The following is a 27,971-nucleotide window of genomic DNA, read 5'->3' on the forward strand; positions in this document are numbered from 1 at the left end:
GTGCACAATCTGACTTTCGTGTCTCAGCTAATGGGTGGAGGTATTTGGACATCTGGAACCCGTGTTTCAACTGGCGGATTTGGTTTTAATCCTTTGAGAAAATCCCTCACTCATGCTCTGGAATCTGGCTGTAGGGTGATTGGAGTCTTGGATTGCAAGAAAGACCATAATGTAGCCCAATCTAAGGTTGGGTGGAGAGCTGGAGTCTCGGACTCAGTTGTCGGTCCATACTCCAAGATAAGTATCTATCCCATTTAGCATATGCCATGAAATTTCATGTTATATAACCTATTGTTATGATCACTAAATGCTTGAGCATGGTTTACTCGTGTTGGATTAAATTTAAGCTGATGCTTCATAGACTACTAATAATAGTATGATGGGTTTGATGTATAATGCTGACTTACTAAGTTGCCTAGAAATTATGAAACACCCCATATGGAAGGTTATTAGTGTTATGGTTGGATCACATAAAGCAGACTCATGGTAGTAGAATCATAACATGTATATACATTATTAATCTCTACTCTATAGCAAGGATGATCATGTACTCATGGGCTTGAAATTCCTAATATATATATATATTATATATATATCTATATATATATATATATATATATATATATATATCCATCCCTGCGCAATAGTTACAACTTACAACCCTGTGAGCTTAAACTTTGAAATATGCATATGCATTGATATGTGTGCAATTAAGGTGAACAAACTGTACTCCTTTCAATACTAGGGTAGTGACCATATCCCATAACTTGCAATGACTACCATGCTGAATTAGTTATAGGAAAATATATGTGTTTTCCCAATTAGACCTAGGCACATATGGCATGATGATGAGAGTCATGGGATATTATTCTCTGGCCACCGTAGTCGCTTTTATGTTAAGTGATTGGGAGTATTAAGAATCCTCCATTCATTATTTAAATCACGGAAATGATACTAGTAGATCTGAGTGAGATTCTGTAAATTAGACCTGCTTATCCAACTAACCTTGCTATTATTTATTCTCGAGCACCTAAGGATGTACTTCCTAATGGATAGAAATAATACCTTGTGAATTTTTGAAAGGCAGTCTCCCAGACAGAACTGTTTCTACTTATGTTTTGGAGAACACATATCATCTGATTGTTCTAAACATCAAAACCCAATAGACAAACTCATTCCTATACCTCCTCAATATTTCTCCATTCCAACTAGGCTGAATGATCCTCAATTCAGAGGCAAAGTAGCAGTCTTCTCTTCATGCAATCTCAAAACAACTCCGAGGGCCAACCCACCTTCATTGGATGAACAAAAGGTATTAGCACATCTATTTAGGGTGCATCTTGATGTGAATTTGTGGCTTCTTCAGCACAGGCGTACACCACGGTGATGATTTGGTTCTGCGCTTGTGTGGAGGTGAGACATGGCATTTTATGAACAATGCTGCTCAGTGTTCTTAGAACAGAGTTTAGATTGTTATCATCCTTGCTGGCATGTGAAGGTTTGTCAGACCTTGTATATTCTCATCATGTAGATGTATTGATTAAGTTAGTGAAATTGGCACCTCCCCATTGACATCTTTTCATTACCAAATTGCCAAATGCTATAAAAAAGGTTGACCAAGGTTGCAGTGTGTGAACTCCAGTGTTTTTGCTGAGGCAGAAGCCATGCTTCTTTCAAGTCAAATGTCTAGTGCTACAATTCTCAGGGTACTTCAGGACTTGATCTCTCTTGCTTCCTCACTTAACAAGGCAAAGGATTATTAGTTACTACCTTATAGAGATCATGATGAAAGTGTTATTATAATCAGGAGTCTTAAATTAGCCGCTGAACTTCTATGGTAACAACTGGGTCTCTGCATCAGTAAGACAGAAAAACTGGTCATCTTCATTGTCTATTGTACCGGTGTCTTCTGGTGCTAATGGAGTTTTACTCCCTTTACCACCAGGAACGTAGAAGATCTTTCCATATATTGACATATTTTTGTAATATGTGAAAAGTTGCAACCTCATCAAATGACACCTACACAGCTAGAATACACCAGTGCTACCTCTAGTGAGATAAAATCAGCTGCAAGTTCATCTGATTCCTTAGTGCTCAAGATCCTGGCCCATTGATTACACATAATCAAAGGGAATATCCTTCACTTTGACAACTGAAACAACCAGTAAAATCAAGGCAGCAATATCAAGATGAGTCCACACATGCTATATTATTAGATTCACATGGTAAACTGATATCTTGTTTCCTGTTCAGATTACTAGGGCTACCTTTAGATTCTTTCTTTTTTATTGTACAGACTTTAAACTAAACACATACCCAACCCATTTCCTTGTAAGCATTACTAAGCATAGGATGATAATATGGGGCATTTTCCTGGATCGGATTCTAGCTTAGCTATTGCCTCTGCTTTTGGGCATATGGAAAGTTAAGTGCATTCTAGGGGAATTTGATTTCTTGTTTCTTTGTGTCAAGATATCTACAAATGTCCTTGTTGACACTGTGACATCAATGTAAGAGAAGTCCTTATAATGAAATGGGTATTGATCCTAGGAGTTTATTCATGTGCAATCTCACACTTTCAAAGCTTGCATATGTGCTAGAAATCATTGACAAGTACCTAGACTTGGAAGAAAACTCAAAGTTGCTATGTAGCGACCTAACCCAATTCCAATTCAAGAGGTACAAAACTTAATCAATAATAGCACTTGAAGGGTTATGCTGCTACTGAGCTCCATTCCATAGAAACAGAGATCTCAACGAGTTAAAACTCAATCCATGGACCATTGAAGAGTTAGATCCAGCATTCAGTATTGCAATGAGAATATATTAAATACACCAATCTTATCTATGCATTCATAAGCAACATCTGACAAACACCTTTGGCATCTAGCCCTTAGTTTTTACTAGAGATGCATGAAGCATCATTATATAAACAGAATGCAATCTTTTGGGAAGTCCATTCAAATGTGGAATCCAAGTTAAGCATTGATATTAGACCTTGCATGCAGATTTCATGGATTGCTGTAGTAGTGTCATAAAAATGGACTAGGTCAGTTATATCATATATGTCAAAGATAGTCTAACTCAGAGTATGAAACTGCGATCTAATCTATAAACCTGACTAAATGGTCCAAACCTGAAACTGTGACCCTTCTTTGCAAATTGCATGTGCTACCAATTAACCATACTTAAAAGGTTTTAAATTCAATACGAGAGTAATCTTATGGAGTAGCTGTTGTGTTTGGAAAGTCACCACAGAACAAAGGCCAGTGGGTTAATCTCCTGAAATAAGGTGTTAACATAGTCTTCCGAGAGGCACATTTTGCATCAGGAGGTTTGGAAAGTCACCACAGAACAAAGGCCAGTGGGTTAATCTCCTGAAACAAGGTGTTAACATAGTCTTCCGAGAGGCACATTCTGCATCAGGAGGTTTGGAAAGTCACCACAGAACAAAGGCCAGTGGGTTAATCTCTTGAAACAAGGTGTTAACATAGTCTTCTAAGAGGCACATTTTGCATCAGGAGAAACCCTAGACTGATCTCTTTTTATGAGGAAGCAAAAACATGACAAATGTTTGGTTAGGTAGGAATACAGCTTGTCAATTTGGTCTAGCTTGAGTGATTAAAAGAGAAGGTTGTTAGGGTCTCTACCATTTCATGGATTGATATAGTGATGAGACAAAAGAGGCTCCCCCTTGAGACTTAACTAGGTCATTCATAACAGTTGTGGTGTTGGTGCCTTAACTTAGCCAGAAAATGCCAAAACTCTATTGATGCACAAAATTTATTACTGAATCGACCTCAGAATATGCCATAGTCACTGAATATGACATGCATGTCTGTACCAAGGAGGCCCTAAACTTTTGAACAATGGAACCTTACATTGGTATCATCAACCTACATGGGGAGAAACAAAAGATTTTAATAAGATGCCAGCAAAACCTGGACATTATTGTGTGAGATTATTGCTTGGTAACTGCAGATTGCACAACGATGTCTGTGGTTGAGCCAGCAAGAAGTGATCCCTTCAGGTGGATCTTACCAATAAAATATACGTAGCGGTCTCCGATTTCCGGGGTCTGTGAACCACATAGACATAAACTAAATGAAAAATAAATAAATTTACAACAACAACAAAAAATCATAGGTCTAACCAGAGAATATATATATATACACACGTCCCATTTCAATGGTGTACATGCCCAAAACTCATGTCCGTCTGTCCCAGTGTTAGTGTCATGTGTGACTTAGATTGAGCATAAACAAATATATGTGAGAAAGCAAAAGCATTTACTATGGAAGCCAAGTTAAGCATTGATATTAGGCCTTGCATGCACATTTCATGGATTGCTGTAGTAGTGACATAAAAATGGACTAGGTCAGTTATATCACATATGTCAAAAGATAGTCTAACTTGAAGTATGAAACTGCCATCTAAGCTTTAAACTTGACTAAATGGTTCAAACCTGAAACTGTGACCCTTCCTTGCAAATTGCACGTGCTAACCAATTAATCATAGTTAAAAGGTTTTAGATTCAATACATGAGTAATCTTATGGAGGAGCTGTTGGGTTTGGAAAGTCACCACAGAACAAAGGCCAGTGGGTTAATCTCCTGAAACAAGGTGTTAACATAGTCTTCTGAAAGGCACATTTTGCATCAGGAGAAACCCTAGACTGATCTCTTTTTATGAGGAAGCAAAAACATGACAAATGTTTGGTTAGGTAGGAATACAGCTTGTCAATTTGGTCTAGCTTGAGTGATTAAAAGAGAAGGTTGTTAGGCTCTCCACCATTTCATGGATTGATATAGTGATGAGACAAAAGAGGCTCCCCCTTGAGACTTGACTAGGTCATTCATAATAGTTGTGGTGTTGGTGCCTTAGCTTAGCCAGAAAATGCCAAAACTCTATTGATGCACAAAATTTATTACTGAATCGACCTCAGAGTATGCCATAGTCACTGAATATGACATGCATGGCTGCACCAAGGAGGCCCTAAACTTTTGAACAATGGAACCTTACATTGGTATGGTCAACCTACATGGGGAGAAATAAAAGATTTTAATAAGATGTCAGCAAAACCTGGACACTGTTGTGTGAGATTATTGCTTGGTACCTGCAGATTGCATAACGACCTTTGTGGTTGAGCCAGCAAGAAGTGATCTCTTCAGGTGTATCTTCCCAATACAAATATTCTGTGGACATAGCGGTCACCGATCTTTGGGGTCTGTGAACCACATAGACATAAACCAAATGAAAAATAAATAAATAAATAAAAACAAAAAACTTCATAGGTCTAACCAACAAATATATATATATATATATATATATATATATATATATATATATACGTCCCATTTCAATGGTCTACATGCCCAAAACTCATGTCCGTCTGTCCCAGTGTCAGTGTCATGTGTGACTTAGATTGAGCATAAACAAATACATGCGAGAAAGCAAAAGCACAACTACTAATTGCAGAGGAAATACAGGGGACACAAAAAAAAGGTACAAAAATTTATATTTTAGTAATTAACTAATTCAATTGAATTACTTCTTGTGCCCCACAATGATTGATTGAGACACTTAGTATTTGGGAATCTTTGTATATTATTCCTAAAACTGCATTGGTTCATTTTACTGCAGTAGTGATAGTTTATTGGTTGGCTAGGGCACAATGATTGGTGTTATTTTCTAAAATTCAGTCATAAGCTGATGTTTTTCAATATTCCGTGTCACCTGATTCACCAAATTGAGATGAATGCTTCTCATGGAGCATTGGGTCCCACTCTTTAGGTGATAAGAATTTATTCTTATGTAAGCAATTCTCTACTTGTAAGGCTACGTGGGCTAGAAAGATAGCAAGAAAGTTTCATACCATCATATTTGTCATTTACTGTCGTTACCTTGACATCTTCTCATCCTTCCTGATAAATATGATGACATCATCTTCCCAGCCTTGCTGTAAACATTATAATATCATCTTCTTATCCTTGCTAAAATTTACTTTGCCCAACTTGAGGTGTATTTTTTCAATGGCTTGTTTTTCTAGTTTATTTCAAAATTTTGGAGACTTTCTTCATCCATTTCAAACAATTCTAAAATATCCAGTTAATTCCTCTCAATGATATCAAAATCGAAACAATCATTGAACTGACCGACAACAGCAATCAAAACTAAACAAAAACCGAAAACAGTATTGGGCCAGTTGTCGCGCGGATTGACACGACAACCCTCAGACCGGGGGCTGTCACTCTGATCCCCGATCCCTCCGTTTAAGCCTGTCTCCCACGGCTAAGGGGGGTAGACCCTGTGAAATGATGAAGGCCAACTGCCAAACAGTTGGGCTGGGAGACGAGATGCACTAAAATGATTTTATTAATTTGATAGACCAGTGCCTTATGAGATTGGTGCTTAAATGATTACTTGCTAGACGATATAAGAACATGAACCATAAACAACAATCATTTATCATCAAATAATGAGAACAATGCTTTAAATATCCAGTAAAACCACAAAGTTCCTCAAATAACGATATCCAGCGACTAAAAAGAAATAAATGCTTTAATCAATCACACAGTCATTGACTAGATACCATATGCAGCTAACATTCATGTACGAGTAAATATTCATTCCACATCAGTAACTTTTGAATCTGAACATGAAAATTTCTGCAAGCAAGAAAATTTTTAAATCTAATTATATAAAATAAAACTTTAAACTAAAACAAGTAACCTACACTAACCCTTTTACGAGATTATTTAAGATTCAATTTAAACATAATGAAAATGAAATTAAAGTGGAACCCTAATCTGAAACGTAACTGTAAAAATGGTTATCAGAACATAAAAAGAACTAAGCGGTCAGCAATACGTTATACGCTACCACGCTTAACCTACGCCATACACATTTTCTTCAAAATTCAATGCAGAAACTTAAGTCCTGAAGGGAAAACGACGAGCAAACAGAAAATCTTCACGGAAATGGCAGGGTGACAAGAGCGTAAATGGAAATCGAATTACCTGCTGCCGGCGTGCAAAAAAAAGTTTCGATGCCCACGTAACTACGTTTCAAAATATCACCTGAGGAACGCGTCCGATTGAACATCAAAATTTTTACCCTTGTTCGCATGCAGAGAACTTGTCGGCGGCAGAAGAAATGCTGGACAGTAGAGCTCGATTCGGAAGGGGAAAGGCTCAAAACGAAAAGATTAAACACGCTGGACAAACTTAGTGATACGCAGTCATAAAAAAAATCGATGAATGCCCAGAAATAACAAAATCGTGACCCTGGCTTGAAAAAAACTGCGCAATACAGCTAAATGCGTGATGCGGTGACCGGAAAAGATGCAAAAAATCGCTTTTTAAGCCTGCGTATGTAAAAACGGCAGCGATGGAAGATCAGTGCTTACCTGAAGATGTTTTGAACCTCACCTGATAGCACGCAGACGATGACACGGTGATGAATATGGCAAGTGATCAGACGTTTTCCGAAGTTCCCACACGTGAATTACGCATTGACGGCTTTATTTGGAACGCTGTTTTGATTGCTGAAATTTGGTGCCTCCTTCTGAAAGTACGCAGCCGGCGGTGGGAAAACAGTCAATGGTTTTCAAATGCACTGCTATTTTAGACCGAAATGCTGGAGAGAAGGTCTGATACTTCGTGTAAACTGTAATAGCCTGTGCGATGTTCAGCCTATGCACTGCTCAGAACTCGATTTTATGATTTCAGGACTCTTGGGTTTAGTATTGCAGTGAATCAAAACTTCCAGAAAACAGTGTACGGTTTGTGGGACTCAATCCCTCAACAGCCAGTCCAGCAGATGGGCAGACAATCAGCACAGTACTAGAGAAAACCCTTTTCCCAATTTTGTCTTAGTAATCCTGCAGGAAAAGAAATCTGGCAGATATACACAAAATTTTGCAGTAAACCCTTCAAAATTTACCCAAAGTCACAAAAATTTATAGCTCTGGTACAGCCAAATTTAACAATAATTGCAGTGATATTTTTGAAATATTGGAGCTTAAATTTTGATGTGAACAGACTGAAGAAAATCTCTCATGTAAAACAGGAAAGAAATTTTAAATGATTAACCCAGGGCAAAATCAGCTGGGCTCTGCAAAGAAGAGCCTGTGGGAGTCGGCTGGTTCAGCCTAGAACTTCCCCAAACGCCCACCAATATTCTTTACTAAAATTTTTTCCTGCACATTTCAAGCAACCATCAACAAAGAGAGCAAGAATGCTGCTAGATCTCAGGAAATAATGGAGATACCTGCCATTATTTCAGAAACCCTAGCAACACTCAAACCCTAGCAAGTGAACAAGATACCTGTGCTCACAATACTCTAAAAAACAAGCTATTATTAATGGCTGAAAGCTGCAATATGCAGAAAATTAAAGATCTCACAACAATTCCAGAGAGTAACACCAGGAAGATTTGGACCCCAAAGTCTTCTTTTATTAACCATAAATCAGATTACAAGAGAGAGCTTTTTCAGTACAGACTCACAGATCGAATAAAAAACTCTGAAATGACCCCCTAAGACCCTATATAAAGGAAATGATCCCAACGGCTAGTTTGAGTGATCCATGTTGAAGTGATCTCGACCGTCGATGAGGATCAAGACATCCCTTAATCTCATCCGTCGATTTTATTAAAAAATGATATTTTGCATGCATTCACAAAAAATATTATTATTTTATTATTTAGGGTTTTTGCTTTATTTTATGAATTTTTTATTATTTTTTTATTTATTTGATTTTTTAATTTTTTAATTTTTATTTATTTTATTATTTTAGTATTTTATTTATTTTCTTAAATGGATGATTCGAACTAAGCCTTTGGAAACATCACCTAGGACCTAGGACTTAGGACTCATGAGGGGATTTACAACATTTTTCGACCCTCAAGACACATTTCATGATGACTTTTACAAATTACATCTTAAGGGGACAAACCCACTTTAACATAGACCCTCAGCCTATGCACTGCTCAGAACTCGATTTTTATGATTTCAGGACTCTTGGGTTTAGTATTGCAGTGAATCAAAACTTCCAGAAAACAGTGTACAGTTTGTGGGACTCAATCCCTCAACAGCCAGTCCAGCAGATGGGCAGACAATCAGCACAGTACTAGAGAAAACCCTTTTCCCAATTTTGTCTTAGTAATCCCGCAGGAAAAGAAATCTGGCAGATATACACAAAATTTTGCAGTAAACCCTTCAAAATTTACCCAAAGTCACAAAAATTTATAGCTCTGGTACAACCAAATTTAACAATAATTGCAGTGATATTTTCAAAATATTGGAGCTTAAATTTTGATGTGAACAGACTGAAGAAAATCTCTCATGTAAAACAGGAAAGAAATTTTAAATGATTAACCCAGGGAAAAATCAGCTGGGCTCTGCAAAGAAGAGCCTGTGGGAGTCGGCTGGTTCAGCCTAGAACTTCCCCAAACGCCCACCAATATTCTTTACTAAAAAAATTTCCTGCACATCTCAAGCAACCATCAGCAAAGAGAGCAAGAATGCTGCTAGATCTCAGGAAATAATGGAGATACCTGCCATTATTTCAGAAACCCTAGCAACACTCAAACCCTAGCAAGTGAACAAGATACCTGTGCTCACAATACTCTAAAAAAACAAGCTATTATTAATGGCTGAAAACTGAAATATGCAGAAAATTAAAGATCTCACAGCAATTCCAGAGAGTAACACCAGCAAGATTTGGACCCCAAAGTCTTCTTTTATTAACCAGAAATCAGATTACAAGAGAGAGCTTTTTCAGTACAGACTCACAGATCGAATAAAAAACTCTGAAATGACCCCCTAAGACCCTATATAAAGGAAATGATCCCAACGGCTAGTTTGAGTGATCCATGTTGAAGTGATCTCGACCGTCGATGAGGATCAAGACATCCCTTAATCTCATCCGTCGATTTTATTAAAAAATGATATTTTGCATGCATTCACAAAAAATATTATTATTTTATTATTTAGGGTTTTTGCTTTATTTTATGAATTTTTTATTATTTTTTTATTTATTTGATTTTTTAATTTTTTAATTTTTATTTATTTTATTATTTTAGTATTTTATTTATTTTCTTAAATGGATCATTCGAACTAAGCCTTTGGAAACATCACCTAGGACCTAGGACTTAGGACTCATGAGGGGATTTACAACATTTTTCGACCCTCAAGACACATTTCATGATGACTTTTACAAATTACATCTTAAGGGGACAAACCCACTTTAACATAGACCCTCATAAACCACCCAGTTCTGCGACACAACTATAATCTAGCAGATTAACATGCTAGGATTCTCCTAAAGTTCTAATAACAAAATGCATCCCGGCTTTGGGGTCAGGTTGAAGGAAAACTCTGCCGATCGTAGATCGGTGAGACGAAAAACCTCCCGGGACGTAGATTATCATTAGAAAGTTAGGTCCACCTAGGCAATTTTACATACATGACTCTGATCTGCTTAGATTATTTACATTTCATACATGCAGACTGGGTTTACAATTAAAATGATCAAGCTGCTGATGACTGAAGGATGGCACGGACGTGTCGATCAGATGCTGCCCCTTTTTGCGAAGAAAAGGGGAATGTACTGCATGGGTAGTTGACCGGTAGTGGTCAACAGGGCCACAAACCCAGTCAACCAAAAAATAGATAAAATATTCAACCTTTGGAAAAATTACAAATTCATGTGCATCCATATGAATCCAAGCCATCATACACAATATGAAAAGTTTTTCATGTATGTAGCAAGCAAGGGTGCATATAACCAAAATAGCGCCAAGTACAATCCATATCTGAACCAAAATACATCAACAAAGATGTTCTCAAACTCTCCAAATCAACCCAAGATACTCAGCTCAAAATTTCCAAATTGCTGCAATGAATTATGAGTCAAATGGAGGGTGGGGAGCTCTTTAAATAGCATTAGGGTGGGCCTCAGGTTAGGTTTTCATGTTCAACCTTTTTATATTTTATCGATTTTTTTTTAAATATTCAAGTCATCCCCATCACCAGCTATATGGCTTTGACAGAATGGAGTTGGACGGTTCTGTACAGAACCAGTCAGTTTTGACATTTATCACCAATTCCAGTATGGAACCAGCCATTTCCAGTGTGGAACATTCAATAGAACCAGTACAGACCCCTAACCGATTGGTTCAGGCTGGTTTAACCAAAAATAATCTAGTTCTGATAACATTGATTTCTCTGGCTAATGATTTTGTGTCTGGCTTCTGTCAGCATAACTTAGAACTTTTCATTTCCAAACTTTCAATACTAGGTCTAAGAATTTAGAAAAAGACTTTTTTACTGTTTGTAAGATTGAAATAGTCCATGCATCTAAATCCATGCACATGTGCATGGAGAAATTGAAACTACAGTTTTAAGTTTGTAGGACATTTCAACTAGCAATTCATGTCGCAAGGGTGTTGTTATAGGTTTAAAGATTTCAAAAAAGATAAAAGTTATGTTACATAATCATAGCTTTGGTTTAGAGCACCTGAAACAATCACAAACTGTTTTATGATAGTTTTGCGGCATTTGGGGGTGCTCACGGTTAGAGTACTCGCTCTGCAGGGGTTTTTTCTTTCCACGGTTTGCGGCTTGAGTGACATTGGTTACACTTGAAGGGGGTAGTTTACAAACCACTATTTTTTGGTTTACCTCCTGTCTTCATACTCTAACTACAGTTTCCACATTGCAACCAAGGGTGGACTTCTGAGGTCACGAGTTTTCTGCTGAAAGCTTACAGGACTGTGGGTCAGTCTGGCAGGAGCATTAAAATAAACCCTTGTCTTTTTTGTGTCAAAGCAAAATCTGTTTTTTGCAAGAGGGTTTGAAGCAGAGCACAAGGGCATTTTGCCAAGAACGGCGGTCTCGGGCAAGTGTAACCCCAACAGGAAGACGCAGCGGAATGGCGCACTGTTTTCTTGGGCAGCTGGCTCCCGGATGGATGAACAGCTACTTGACTACACTTCTGACTCCCTTGCTGCTGAGGATATTTGGGTCAATTTCTCCCAACCAGCTCCAGCTTTGACTACGCCGGTGATAGCCAGTTTACCGGTCACAGGGGTTGAGGCAGTTATAACTCAAATGGAAGATATGGCGGTCTCTCCGCAGACCCTAGAATCGACTCCACCCCCGACAGTTACAGAAGGAATATTCATCCCGGAAGAAGGCCCGGAGTTACCCTTCCTACCCATTCCTTCCCCGTCGGACCTGAACATATGGTCGCAGGCCTTCCCGACAGCAACAATTACCCAAGGTGGTGCGAGTGTTTCAGGAGAAGGACCGAGTAACTTGGGTCAAACAACACAAGGATTGTTGCCTGAACAAGTAGGAATCCTCGGGACTGCCCCCTTCTATACAGCATTCCAACCAGTCGGCTCAGCCCCTCCTTCAGGCTACTTCATTGGCATTCCCGGACTGGACCATGCTTCGGAAGGAAATCGTTCTGATTCAGAAGACATTGGCCTTGAGGAAGGAGAGCAAGCAGCTAAAGCGCGGCCAAAACATCCAAAAAAATCAAGGAATTCAAAAATCAGAGAAAGGGACAGGCGGTTAATCTTCAGAGAAGGAATCTCTATGGCTCAAGCGGCCCTCACGGAGAGCACGATGTTAGTTGGAAGGGTGAGAGGCCGAAATTACTCCCCGATATGCCTTCGAAAGTGGACAGCGGAAATTTGGGGGAATCTCCTCATACAGCTCCCAGGTATCCTCTCGCTTTCCAGGGGTTGGTTTGCTCTGATTTTCGCTCATCCGGACCAGGTAGACTGGGTCCTCACGTGGTACTAGCACATTGAGATGACACCAGTTCTATTGAAGCGATGGTCACCAATGTTTGACCAGAAAAGGAAAATCATGGAGCGGGGCCAATCTGGGTCCGATTGCCTACTCTCCCGTTACAATTTTGGGGGGAAGAAATCTTCAAGGTAATAGGAGATGATTTGGGTGTCTATCTAGATCATGATAGAACCTACCAAGACACAGGATGCCTAGCATTGGCACGTATTCTAGTGCATCTAGATACCAGAGAAGGTCTGGTAGAGAGCTACCTGCTTCAGATGGGCGACATCACTTGGAGGAAAATTCTAGATTACGAAGGCATTCCCTTCCGTTGCCGCAAATGTCACGAAGTGGGGCATTTATACAAAGATTGTCCAAGAATTTCAAGGAAGAATCAGATCCCGACCAAATTGTTGGTCTCAGCCTCCACTCAAACTCTAGATTTAGATTTCGATTCTCAATTGGACCTCCAAGAAAGTACTCCGCCCTCTAGTCTGACTCCGTAGTAGGCCGTAGCTCACCATTTCGAAAGGGCATCGGATCGACCCCCTGAAAAATCCAGATCCTGGGACACGGCTTTCGCGGGTACTCCCTTCTCCACTCTTCCTCTTTTTTCTCATTCTATTGAAGGTTCAGTAAATTTATCATCTTCTTTGAACTGTGTCGTCTCTCAAGCTGAAGTTAATAAGTTATGTTCATCGGTTTGTCCTATTCCCGCTGTGCCTCCCTCACTGTCCTCCCCCATTCCCCAACCCTCTGTGGATAGGACCACCTGCCCGCTCGATGATCGCCCACTATCAAGTGGGCCTCACCAATATTTCCTTAGATCCCTTCTTGTTGCTCCCTCTTCGATCTTAGGCCTGGACCTTGACCCCCCTCCTTCAATTACTCTCAAGCCTCCGAGAGGTCGTCAATCAAAAATTTCTAAGGCTATTAAAAGGGCTAGTGCTGAAGTAGCCTCCGGGGTCCAATCCCCAATCGACTGGGTTCTTAGAGCAAAGAGAAACCCTCACTCCTCTCCCCCATGATCTGTCTTTCCTTTAATTGTAGGGGTCTAGCCAACCCTGACAAAAAGTTGGCTCTCAAGAGGCTCTGTCTGTCTGAAAAGCTGGATGCTATTTTCCTTCAAGAAACTCTGGGGGAAGGTCACCAGATAAATAAGCTTCTCTTAAGTTTTCTCCCAACCTGGGATTTTCATTTTTTGGATGTGAAGGGTCACTCTGGTGGCTGCGCCTTGGGGTTTAACACTCGTTCTACAAAAATCCTCAACTTTTGGGGAGGAGAAGGTTTTCTTGGTGCAGATATCTGGTCTATGGAGCTCGGCAGACCATTTAGGATCATCAACATCTATGGCCCTTGCCAGAACAGAGAATTCTTCTGGAACAGAATCATGGAGGCTAATTTTATGAATCAAGATAATATCATTATTGGTGGAGATTTAAATTTCTCCCTCGGATCAGCGAAATCCTGGGGTTTCAGGGGTCAAAGTGATCATCTCACAGCATTTTTTGAAAACTTGTTGGATGCTCACGAATTTCTAAATATTGACCCTGTTAAACTCAAGCCAACTTGGAGGAATCGCAGATTGGGGGTAGATGCCCTTGCTAGAAGATTGGACCGATTCTTGATCAAAGCCCCTCTTATGGCAAGTTTAATTCTCTTTCGTCAATGGGTGGGGAGTGGTGGGATCTCTAATCACTCTCCTATATTTCTGGAGCTCAAGGGTAATCTTTCTAAACCCTCTTCACCTTTTAAATTTAACTCCTCCTGGTTGCTGGAGCTGAGTTTCAGGAACTTGGTCTTGGCCACTTGGATCCATTGCTCCCATAATGAAACCTCCTCCCCAGGGGAGCTCTTTGCAAAAAATCTAGCAGTTCTAAAAGGCAAAACAATAACCTAGGCCAGATTAAAACAAAGAAAAGAAGATGAAGATCTTCAAAGAATTGAAAAGGCTCTACTAGCCTTCGAAGAATCAACTCCCACAGGATCAAACTCGGCAGAACAAAAGTTGCAACTGATTCAGCTGGAAACTGACAGAATAAAGCTTCTTCGCTTAAAAGAAGAAACCTGGAGGCTCAAGAGCAGAGCAATCTGGCTCAAAGCAAGTGATGAAAATTCAAAGTTCTTTCAACAATATGCAAGGGGTCGGAAAGCCATTAACTCAATCTAGGAATTACAAGACTCGGAAGGAAGGAAAGCGGGCAATTTTGAACAACTGGCTAACATGGGGATTAGACATTACTCTAATATCTACAAAGCCCCCATTGGAATAACCCTTCCAAGCATCATTCGCACTGCTAAAGCTCTGCCCAGATTCATCGAGCCGGAGGAAATTGAAGAACTAAACTCTCAAATTACTAGAGAAGAGCTTGAAGCTGTGCTGAAGTGCTTTCATAAGGATAAGAGCTCGAGTCCTGATGGGTGGCTGGTTGAATTCTTCAGTTCCTTTTTAGATTTAATTGGAGATGATCTCATCCAGACCATTGAAGAAAGCCGAAAGTCTGGCAGAATTTTGGAGGCCTTCAACTCGACTTTCCTGGCCCTTATACCCAAATCTGATAACCCTTCCTCTTTTGAAGATTACAGACCCATATCCCTCTGCAATAGCATTTACAAAATCATATCCAAAACAATAGCCCTCCGTATTAAACCCTTTCTCTCCCGAATGATATCCAAGGAACAATTTGCCTTTCTCAGCCATCGCCAAATCCATGAAGCAATTGGTACTGCTCAAGAAGCTCTTCACTCGATTAAGAAGCTCCATAAAAAGTCTGTCATCCTAAAAATTGATCTTTCCAAAGCCTTTGATCGTACCTGTTGGTCCTACCTCAGGATAACTCTCACTCACATTGGCTTCCCCTTTGCTTTCATCAATTGGATCATGGGTTGTCTTACTTCAGTCTCCTTTAGTATTCTCATCAATGGAGCGGCTTCGGGTTTCTTTCATGCAGAACGAGGCCTTAGGCAGGGATGTCCTCTCTCCCCGCTGCTCTTTCTCCTCATCATGGAAGGCTTCAGCAGACTGATAACAAAAGGCAGAGAGGAAGGCTCTTTGGCTGGAGTCAGGCTCTCGGATATGTCCTCTATAACCCATCTTTTATTTGTTGATGATGTTCTGATTTTTTTAAATGGATCTTTTCAAGACTCATATGCTTTCAAGGCTATTCTAGATCTTTTTTGTATAGCTACAGGCATGCAGCCAAATATTGCAAAATCAACTATTATCATAGTTTCCTGCCAGCTGAATGAAGCAAGATTAGCTAGCCAATTTTTTGAATATGAGCGTCAAGATCTGGATGATGGTCTTAAATATTTGGGTTTCAAATTGAAACCAAATGGTTATCGCATAGCAGATTGGACTTGGCTTATAGCCAAGATTGAAAGCAGAATCAATATTTGGCAGCAGAGATGGCTTTCTAGAGCAAGTAGGCTAACTCTCCTCAAGTCAGTCCTACAAGCTATTCCAGTTTACTGGATGTCGTTGGCTTGGATTCCCAAAGGCATTTTAAAAAGAATTCAACAATTATGCTGTTGCTTCCTTTGGCGCAGACAAATTCCAGGGAGAACTTTTGCTTGGGTCCGTTGGGACAACATTGACAAACCCAAAAAACTGGGGGGTTGGGGCATAAAAAATTTGCATTTATTCGTCGAGGCTTTGGTTGCAAAACTAGGCTAGCAACTTATTAATTCCAGAAGTCTTTGGCAGGAAATCACTTATCATAAGTACATATATCCGCTCTCAATTCTAGAATGGATCCATAGACCTTCAGTTCCTACGGCTGGATCCTCCATAATTTGGAAAGCATTATCTCAGTCTATCTCTCTGATCAAGCGTGGTCTGGCTTGGAAAGTTGGCAATGGAGTTCAAGTGAGGATTGGTTTGGACGCGTGGAGTGGATGTGGGAATGGCCATATTCTCCCCCGTCCTCTTTGCAATTTCCTTCAAGACTCAGGCATCACCCACTTATCACATATAGCAGATGATATTCAAGACAGGTGGCAAAACCAGACTTGGAAGGACCACAGAACACTCAACATTCCGGCAGTTTGGGTCGATGATTGGCAGAGATTCACAGGCTCATTAGAGGAGGCCAATGTGCGTATAAACGACAATCAAGATGTCCTTATCTGGGCATTGGATCCCCAAGGCAGATACTCCCCCAAATCAGGTTATGCTTATACAATGGCAGCCAGACACACGGGTGATTTCTCTTGGTGGTGGAGTCATATCTGGAAATTAAAGGCCCCTCCCAAATCTAGGCTTTTCATGTGGTGCATTTTAACAGACAAGGTTCCCACTGAACTAATGCTAAGGCATCGTGCAAACTGCGGGCCTTCTAGATGTTGTCTGTGTAGGATGCAGGAGGAAGATACTTCTCATCTCTTCTTTACCTGTTCTGTCTCGAAAGCCTTCTGGCAAAGGATCCTCACTTCACTAAATCTACATATTGATTGGTCGGGACGAGATATTGAAGAGGCTTGGCAAAGATGGTGGATAAAAGCCAACTCTCAGAAAACTAGATGCCTTCCACTGCTAATTTGCTGGGGAATCTGGCTTAACAGGAACAAATCCATTTTCAAGAATGCCAAAATAGATTGGGACTCCTCCAGTATTTCACTGTTGGCTTTATACAATTCACTCCCGGAGGACCAGGACATCCGACCCCCTCAGTTCATTACCCAGGAATCCATAGACATAAACTCCCCCTGGGGTTATTTTGATGGCTCAACACTGTGGTGGAGGGGTGGTGCTGCATATGGATAATATAGTGTCTTATAGAATCAAGGTCGGCCTTGGCAGAGGCACCAACAACTATGCTGAATTGAGCAGTCTAAAATACCTTCTCCTTTTTGCAAAAGAACAAAATTGCCAACAACTTCAGATATTCGGAAACTCACAGCTCATAATTAACTGGAAAAATGAAGTTAATCATTGTCACTTGCACACACTTAGAGATATTATGACTGATATCCTTTCTCTAAAGTCCCAATTTGATTCATTTGCATGCTCACATATATACAGGGTAAGGAATGAGATCGCTGATCGTTTATCCAAAGAGGCAGCGCAGCTGAACAGAGGTCAATGGCAGATACAGGAATACAGGGGCGGCAGTTTCTACAGTTACTATCATCGTCCTTTTATGGACATGATTGGTTCCTATCAAAATGATCGCTAGATCATTCAGCAGCTTTTCTTTTACTTTCTCCTTTTATGTATATAACTTACCAGTTTTCAGTATATTTTTGGACAAAACTCATATTCTCAGAAACTTACTGGACTTCTCAGAAGTTTATTATCAGTAAGCATCATAATAGTTTTTGTAAAGTTTATAATAGCTCTAAACAGTACTCCCTTTTTGCTGACAGCAGTTCATATCTGCAGTATCATACAACATGTAATTTTCTTATCTTTTTAATGAAAATTATGCTTTTTCCGAGGAAAAAAAGATAGTTTTGCGGCATTTATATTTCTGGATTTACGGATTGAAAGAGTCCAGGACCTATATAAGGCACTAAAATGATGAATCTCACATGATTAGTTGAACTAATGAGACCTGCTAGGTCAAATGCTTAGCAAATAATTCATCTCAAAGATATCAATCAATGACTCATTTATTGCTAAAACACAGTTCAACAAAATGACCATAAATTTTTTATGACTTCAACTCCTAAAGTTTTATACACCTTCTGATTTTACTTCAAATATGTGAAGCATGTTGGCAATTTCTGGCACGGAAACAGTGTTCCATGATTTCGATTCCAAGAGATGCATTTCTTGAACAAATTCTAGATCTCTTATTTTGCATTTATTAAAATAGCTCTCTAGCATAATTTTTCCTCTCCTTTCCTGACATAAAACTTTGACAAATAACCCAGTAAAAAGAAAACAAGAATAAAGCCAAACCATAATGGATAAATTATTTCTCCAAGCATTTTGTATACCATGCAAACAGTAACAAATAACTGACATGTTAGGCGCCTACAATATGTTTCACATTGGGGCTTTCATTAACACTTCAAACACATGTAATGCTGCAATACAGTACTCTCAGAAAAACTCAGTACAATCCTACTCCACAAATCACCCAATATATTGGCTCTTACACTCTTAGGATATGATGCAATGACTATCCTGTCACCTGGCTGGCACGTGCTAGCCTTGATTTCCCTAACTTCATGCCATGGGGAGTCTGTGAGCCCATAATGGCTAAATCAAACCTTGAATCCAACATTTCTATTGACAAATCTGCTCTGGTTACTGTTGATTCCAGTGTTGTTGCAACTGTGTCTGGACATAAATCCCTGAATGATCAAAATGCCCTAGGAAGTTCATTTTGGAAGTCTTCCACAATGAAATGGATCTGATCCTGATGGAACTCCAATAGTCATGTAGCTTTCTGAATACAATTTTTTGTGTGTTAATTATCAGCAACAATCACTGCTTGGCCATTTCATGGACCACATTCCTTTGTGGATGATCATCAAGGCATGGATGCAAGAGGTAGGGAAGTCTCAGATGGCTTTGGAAAACTACTGGTAGCTTGACCATGGGCTTCTTTTTTGTTTTATTTTTTGAATAAAGTTGTCTTTGATGAAAGTGTTTCCAACAATCCTCGGTACATATAAACACCTTAGTTGTCTTCTCCTGGTGGTATGAGAAACTCTCGGCGAAGAGAAATGCACAGTTATGTTTCCTGTTTGCATCAAGTTCCCCGGGATAGCCATGCAATATTGGCCTTTCCACAAACATATTTCTGATTCTCTCACTCACTTTAACTATCACGGGCCTGAGAAACTTTACAACCCTCAGGGGCTAGAAAAGCATGTCTGAAGTTTAACTTGTCCAAAGACCTTAAAGAATAAGTTCTGATTGGGGTTGGCAAAAAGATGTTTATATAACTTGTGAGGTACCTCTCTCCTTAGAGCCTATGGGAGGGAAAATTGCTTCCATCCAAATAAAATGTAAATGTTATCAAAGAATAAGGGAATCTATAAGACAATGCCTCCATAATATCCTTTTCAATGAAGCACTTCAAGTCGGGGTGGCCACACTCGGTGGTCATCTGAATATTGTCAAGATTCAAAGTGTCAAAGGGACACAATTCCAGGGCTATCATCCACTGGCTTAAAACAGGCGATAGGCCTACAAAAGGATTTTTAATTTTTTAGGGGCCCTATATTCAAAAGAAGGCTTGAAGAGAATCTCCACTATCAAATCAACCAAGGGTAGGCTTACTTAAAAGATGAAATTGAGAAACAATTTACTTCTCAGTTCTCCCTACAAAAGATTTTTCAATTGCAAATACTAAATGAGGAACGTCCATGCAACCCTGTTTTGGAGTTGTGTCACAAACTTTATGAAGCGCAAAGAATATTGTGTGACTAGTCTTTGACTTTGGGTAAGCTAGCTGCTACCCTCTCAAACATGAACAATGATGATGGTAAGTCCTGGGATTAGACAGATTCCAATGTGAATTCTATAATGCCACCTAGTACTTTGTCAATCCAGACATTTTGCAGAGGTTTACAAAGAATCCATCACAGAGCAATCATTGAGAACCAACTTAAACAAAGGCATTATCAAGTTTATACCCAATGTTAAAGATTCCAAAGTGACTATGAGCTGGAAGCCTATCACTCTGTTGAATGTCTCATGTAATAGTCTTACCAAAGATCAACACTCATAATCAAGCATATTCTCATGATTATTATCAAACCTGAGAAGACTTGTTTCACCAAAGGGCAATTTATCATCGATAATATTATTGCAATCTGTGAGGGCATGGAGTGGCCCAGTCATTATGGCCATAACATCTTATTCATCAAAAAAACCAGCTTCGAAAAAAAAAATTACAAGATAGTGGGGTATCCCTTTATTCTACCTCTTGCATTTGAGCCAACTTCTCTAAAGGCTACTAAAATATTATTCACCAAGACCTAACTTTGTCTCTCTCTTAATGGGTGTAAAGTTAAACCAGAGTTAATCCTTTTTTGATCAATTTGCCAAACAGAGGCCAGTGTCTGTCTGATAACTCATAGGGTCAAGCAAGGTCTCATTAAAGTGGATTCGTCTGCACAAACCATACCCAATGATGCTTGTGAATGTGCTAAAACTCAATGTTCTAGAACAGGAGTCAATTAATAATGTGCTATGGATTACTTAGGCATTTTCTGCAAGGCCCTAAGCTCTAAACATTCAGTGAGCTAAAACCTATTGCTACAGGTAGAGCTCACAGGACATGCCAAATTGACTTAAAGGTAGAGCTCACAGAAGATGCCAGATTGACTTAAATTACAAGGGCGGGCTTGTGTCAAGTCAAGCCAAATTTTCAAATTCCTAGGCATTTCTTTCTCTTTTCAAGCAACATTTGAGGAACAATGGGACATGCTTATCCAAATACGGGAAAAGAATTTTGGTAAATGGATTTATAAGCCCAAGACTTTAGCAGCATGATTTCAAATCTGCACTAAAAGTTGGCTCCCATGCATGTTATTATTTATTGTATGTGCCCTTGGTTGCTTCTTTGTGCCAACTTTGATGGGGGGATGGTCTTCAACTTTTCATAGATTCAGGAACCTTTAATACACATGGAAGGAATGGAGTGGCTTGGGTATCCGCAGAACTCACACTCCAACTCATCCCTCTATGCTAAGTGGATTGTTTTTGCTCTGGAAGGAAAGGAAGGAAATTGCATTCACATAGTAAAAATTTCTATTGGGGACTGAACCTTCAATCATTTATCAATGAGCATTACCCCGGACAATTTTAAGATTAAATGTACCTTTCTGGTCCATAGCATATGGAAAAATTGGAAGGTTATAAAGCCAAAACCTCCATATAATCCACCTTGGCATCCCCACAATAAATAATTTTTGATAAATGGCTTGAGCCGTGAAAACATATATTCTAGTTGTACCAATTCCCCAACTCTGCTTGGCAATAGGTATTGACCTACTGTAGTCACTTACTTCACATTTCCATCCCGTAAAAGGAATCCCTTCCTTGGAGATTAATTACAATAAACTGTGGACTTCCACTCAACTTGGCAGCTTATGTGAACTGAAAACTTTTTATTCATTTAGAAAAACAGGAAATAATATATTGTTTAATCAAACTCTGGTCATTAGTGACTTTTGTTGGGTTGCATATCATTGTCTATACCTAGAATCACCATAGGTGGCCTCATCCTCTAGACCAGCCTCCAAATGATAAGCTAAACAAAGTCCATCGATAATTTCGAAGGGTGAGAAGCAACAAGAAAATAATCACTGAGAAGTTAGTGCCCCAAAGACTGAGCCAAAAAACAATCCATCAAGAAGCCACCAACATAATGACAAAAGGATGAAATGCCCACATCAGGATCTGATACAAACTGTTATGATGTACTAATGATCAGGGCCTTTAATTTTGGACTTTCCTTGATTTTGGTTTTGGCATGTCATATGGCACTTTACTAGCTAGGCGTATTAAGGTCAAGGTTTGAGACTTTATATGGTTTTCTTCCAAACCAGTTTTGTAGCCCTTAGTAGCACCATTTTTCGATTGAAACACACCATGTATGTATTGTCATCATTAATAATAAAAAGAAGCATTACCCACCAAAAACAAAAACAAAAACAAAAACAAAAAGAGGTCACAAAAACAAAAAGGGGTCTCAAGCTTCCATTCCTAAACTTGAACTCAACCTTTTACCAAATAAACACAAGTCTTCAGTAACACATAGAATAATTAACAGGTCCAAAAGGGTTCCTTCGCTTGGGGAGAAAACAAATCAAATAAAACAAAAACAAAAAGAGGTCTCAAGCTTCCATTCCTAAACTTGAACTCACCTTTTTACCAAATAAACACAAGTCTTCAATAACACATAGAATAATTAACAGGTCCAAAAGGGTTCCTTCGCTTGGGGAGAAAACAAATCAAATAAAACAAAAACAAAAAGAGGTCTCAAGCTTCCATTCCTAAACTTGAACTCAACTTTTTACCAAATAAACACAAGTCTTCAATAACACACAAAATAATTAACAGGTCCAAAAGGGTTCCTTCGCCTGGGGAGAAAACAAATCAAATAAAAAAAATATCACCAAAAACTCGATCGAACTCAGGTAAAAGTCAAAGAGTGGTGTTAACTCCCAAAATTTTTGGAACTCAACAAAGATTTGGTTGCAAATAAAAAATGCTACAGAAGCAATAAGTTCCAATTGACTCAAGAGGCACTCAAAACAAGACATTTTCACACCAAAATGTGAGTACTAGAAAATAAATTTCGTCAATTTTTGCAGAAGTTGCACTGGGAAAGCAGTAGCCTCAGTCAATCCCTACTACTACACAAATAATTGTCATGTTTTTTAGTTTTTAATGCAATCAAATCCAGTTAATTAATTTATTTTATCTTTCCATGCCAAAAATTCGCTCCACGACCCATTTCATTTTGGAATGTGATGCTTTCAGAAACATCAGGGACAATTATGGCAATATGTTCGCATCGGTCCCTTGGCATTGTCTTTTCAGCGAGGTGACTGTTAGAAGGTTGGGTCAGTTCATCATCAATTTGAATAAGAAAATGGCTGAATTACAAAAATCGAAAAGCATGGAGGTTGGTGATCCCATAGACTATTTTTAGTCTCATGGACGTTAAAATTTCATTCATTCATTCATTAAAACAATGAACCGTAATCAAATAAATTTAAAAATAACTCCATGACCATCCCCAACCAAAAAAAAAGATCCATCGCATGGACCCAATAATTAATGAAAATGATATCATATCTCGGTCACAGGCCTCAAAATTATATATTGACAGACAACATATAACATCAACATTATCATTGGTTTTTTATCTCACTATATTTTCCATCGCATCACCGCTTGACACTACGTGTCATGCAATCATTGTCAAAACATTATCTATAAACTGAAGGGAATATCATTTTTTGTGGGTCGTTTGGTGGAGAAGTAATCATCAATTCAGCGGTTCTACCAAACTTTACTAGTGGATTGTTGAACCTGCAAACTCTTTTATTTGTTTACCAAGATGGTCAGAGGAAGATTCCGCAGCAGCAAGCAGAAAGGATTTTCCCCATTAGAAAATAGTGAAGTTGCAACTAGTTGCTCTTCCTGGGATGAAGATAAAAATGAAAAAATATCCTAATCGGTCAAAGAATTTAAATTATCTGAGTTGCAACAATTGGTGAATGAAGTTGTCTAGTAGCACCCAGATTCAATTCAGAAGCTCAAGGTAACAGGAGATTGTCACGAACAACAAAATAAAGTAATGCAAAAGAAGGTAGATAGTGTGAGTTGTTTGCCTGAAATCCAAGTCTGGGAGTTTTGTTCCTGTCATGTCCCTTCCCCAAAGAATTTGTAACAGGTTTTGTCTCTCCACAATTTTGTACAAATTCTGTTAAGGAAAAGGACCTAAGCAATTTTGACTTAGGAACTTAGGAGAAATGAAGGCCAGATTAATTTGCTAGTGGAAGGTGGGGGCCACCCACGTGGGAAAACGCATTGGGCAATTCGAATTGCCTTGGAGGGAAATCGTATGGATTTTGGAGGGGCCCACATGGGGAAAAGGGAGGTCCACGAAGTCATTAGAAGGAAGAGTTCCTCACTTGGGGATTCATTCATTCTTGCATATCGAAAATCACTTGACTGTTTGCTCAAGTTGCTTAGCTAATAGCCACAAATCTCTCAAGCGGGAGATTCAACCTTACCTTCGGGGGACTACGAGTGCCACCCTAGGAAGGCATTTTCAGAGCACTTTGAGGAGCACCAGGGAGGATTCATAGCCAACACATTCAGCCACAAACCAGCAGTGCGTATTTTTGGGCCAGCAGAGAAGGGAACACGCGGTTGGGGACAGAGCTTTATTGGGTCAGCACTTGCCGGAGGAATCTGAAGAGTTGAGGGACTTTAGGAGGTCAGCACTTGGGAGGAGTTTTGGAGCAGGTGAGTGCAACAATTGGGCAGTTCGAAACTCATCCTTGGAGGACAGCACAGAGGGCCAGACTGAGCAACACATGGGTCTTGAGGGAGAGAGCCATAGCACCGGAATTACAGTTGGGAAGGAAGGAAATTCACACGGGGTCTCATTCCGATGATTTGGGGCAGTTTTGGAGAGCTTTCCTAGCTTCATTCAGACAGGCCGAGTTTGCCAGCTTCAGCAGAGGACGGACTCCTTGGGGATTGAATTTCAGAAGTCTGAACTAGGCCAAACCCTTCCTGGGTTTTGGTGGGTTTTTGCTGAGGATCCGGGAGCTAAAGTTTTATAATTTTCTAAGCACGGGAAGCAGTGATTCCAGCCTTTTTGTTCCAGCAGATAGCGCAAATAAGTTCTAAAGCAGCAGTTGGGCAGCTCTCAGATCGGCGTTTGCTCACCTGGGTTTTTTCACGCTTGTCCTTGGAGACAAGCCCAGGCCCAGGGGCACCATTCCATTCAATGTTGTATTTTCCCTTGATGATTTAATAAAATGGCTCAGCAATTCTCTATTTCCAACGTTTTCATGGGTGTATGATGTTTATTTCGCATTTCTGATTGCTGGATTGTCTGTTTGCTTTGGTATCACTTAATTTCCTAGTTAGAAACATTACAGTTCCGCATCACTCCTTCCCCGAGAACTCGACCAGGCGCAATGTTGTACTAGCAGCAGATCCAATCCAATATCCTATAGTAGATCCTCGGGATGCAGAGGCAAACTTCGATGAAAGAAATGGGAAAAAGGTAAATGAAATATCTTGATCCCGGGATCAAATCTCTCTTCCAAGATCTCTCCTTCAAATTGGGCTTTGAATAGTGGCCCTTTAAGTGCTCCGTTCTCCATTCGTCTTAAAACCCTCTCTACAGGGAAAACACTCATTATAGAGAATGTCATTCCAGAGAATAGGTAGCCAAATGGTACATACAATACCAATGCCAACTTTCATTGAAAGCAAGGCATGTAATCTAGATGCAGAAATTCAAACGATCCATAGGATATCTACAATGATAATGCGACCTTTCTGTTTGTTGGAGTTGAAAGTTTGAATCCAAATCACAGAACTTGTTAAAGAATTTTTTGTAAATCTGAGTGATTGTAGGAAGGCCAGATGCGTACGCTAAGTCATCTGTTTTGGTCTCCAGTGTTTAATGAAATAGGGGACCTGGTTATGGAAGACTATTATATTTATGCACTATGTGCATCACCTTCATGGTGATTTTCATTTTAATTAAACAAATAGAGAGGGAATACTTTAAAACGACAACAAAAAATACAACAATATCTCAACAAAATCTGCAAAAAATGCAATCTGAATAATGCGGCAACAGAATTCATTCAATGCAGCGACAACTTAAAATTAACGGATATCGAATTCAAAAAGGTATGTAACTCCATATTGAACCCTAACAGATGTGGATGGGCTCGAAAGTTTTCTCACCTGGAGAAACTGCCGCTAGCTGGGGGCTTAGGTGATGAAAATTATGTTAACCAGTTTCTGCCCTATGGTCGACGATGTGCTTCCCATACTCGAGGACTTCTGCCCCGTGCACCGAGGTCCATGAAATTCCATTGATGAATATATCTGGGCATTATGATTATTATTACTGTGATGAGTATTATTACTACCAGCCCCCGCTGCTACTGCCCTCCTCCCATAGGACCACGTTTCACTGGATACCTCAAACTATACGAGGCCTCGAGCTTAGCCGCTGGGAACTGCGGCTTATTATTAAACCTATTAATTTGTTGGTCTCTGTGTAACCTCTCCAGCTTTAAAAGCCTGGTAAAATCTCAGTATTAGAGGAAAATATACCTTGTAGAAAACCTGATGCCAAGGGTCTAACGGTGAAAAAATGGCCAAATCCTGCAAAATGAAAATCCACGGATAGCTGAGGAGGAGGCAAGCTCAAAGATGTGAATGGATCTGAATCGCTTGAACGAATTCCCACAGTAATGAAGCTCCGAAGTCCCTGAATGAAAGTCGAATAATGATTCGAGAGGCCCATGAGTTTGTTTAGTTACATTGTTTATTTTTTTGCAATTTTAGCTGATTGAAAATGCAGTTGTCTATAATGAGACTTTTTGGAAGCCTTTCGGTGGAAAATGGTAGCAATTTATTGGAATCGCAAGTTTGATAGCTAGTTTCTGCACAATCAAGGCGTCCCAGGTTTTTCAGGGTGCTGAATCCAAATATGCAGTGAATTTTAATTGCAATCAAGATTTAACCTCAATTTCTTATTGTCATCGGAATCTCCAAAAAGTCGCATTATAGACAACTCCATTGAAAATATTTTAACAGGCAAGGAGGAATTAATAATCTCTTTGTTCAAATTTCATGTGAACAATTAATTTAATTTTTTATGTGTATTTTAATATTATTGAAAATCTCCCCATCACTTATTAGATGACTATGGTGATATTTCTACCTAGGTTCAATTCACTTTAAGGTTTTTTTTTAAAGAGTGTGGTTGATGACTTAGGTTCACATGAGAAGAGATTTCAATGTTTTATGAGAATCACATTTTTGTAGTTGTTCTGAGTTTGAATCATGTCAAGGTAAAGGGGTAAGTGCATGGTGGTGCCTTGAATCACAAGGGCTTTCTAGACGACCATAAGTAGGATGCCAAGAAGGAGAAGACATTGGAACTCGTGGCACCACAATCAATGGTGGCTTGAATCACAAGGGCTCCCCAGACGACCATAAGTAGGATGCCAAGAAGGAGAAGACATTGGAACTTGCGGCACCACAATCTCATGTGGGCCACCCCGAGGCAACTGAGAGGAGCTCAGAGGTTTCCAGTTTTCAAAGCACTGGGTTTGGTATCACCACCTCTCGTTAGATTGTTGGTAGTGGCACCAAGGATGATCAATATCGTGCAGTGGAATATGGGCATTGGTGGCCATTGTCTTTTAAGGCTTGAAACGACAATTCATCAAACTATTTTTTGAAAGATCATTGGTCTCGACCATGGCCCAAGGCATTGGATTGAGTTGGTCGCTCGGGGTATGGGAGCTACTACAATGTAGTTGTCCAATCTGCCAAGTTGCTTCCCAAATCTACAAGTTCTTTGGTTGCTCGCACAGTGTTTGAAGAAACACCTGAATGAGCTAAGTGGGGCAGCACTTGGGCCATTTGGGATATGTTTGTCAAAAAATTTCACCATGATGAAGAGGGTAGGCATGAATTT

The 27,971-nt window shown here is 39.6% G+C and overlaps 1 long non-coding RNA gene across 2 annotated transcripts in view; it reads right to left on the bottom strand.

Moving 5' to 3' along the window:
• LOC149143893 (uncharacterized) overlaps positions 1-26,824 on the bottom strand; it is a 37,312-nt gene extending 10,488 nt beyond the window's left edge. Inside the window, exons 1-3 of one of the 2 annotated variants that reach the window (XR_016264183.1) lie at positions 26,222-26,824; positions 5,116-5,226; positions 4,640-5,036 (exon numbers count right to left, since the gene is read on the bottom strand). This is a non-coding gene — a long non-coding RNA (uncharacterized LOC149143893). Of the gene's footprint in view, positions 1-4,639; positions 5,037-5,115; positions 5,227-26,221 lie in introns of those variants that run through there. The other variant, XR_016264184.1, reaches the window with a different exon arrangement.
• Between the last annotated feature and the right edge of the window lie 1,147 nt (positions 26,825-27,971).

The sequence above is a fragment of the Pinus tabuliformis genome, chromosome X (assembly GCF_031772625.1).
Source record: "Pinus tabuliformis cultivar Carrire ecotype Pingquan chromosome X, CPIR1, whole genome shotgun sequence".
Lineage (NCBI taxonomy): Eukaryota > Viridiplantae > Streptophyta > Pinopsida > Pinales > Pinaceae > Pinus > Pinus tabuliformis.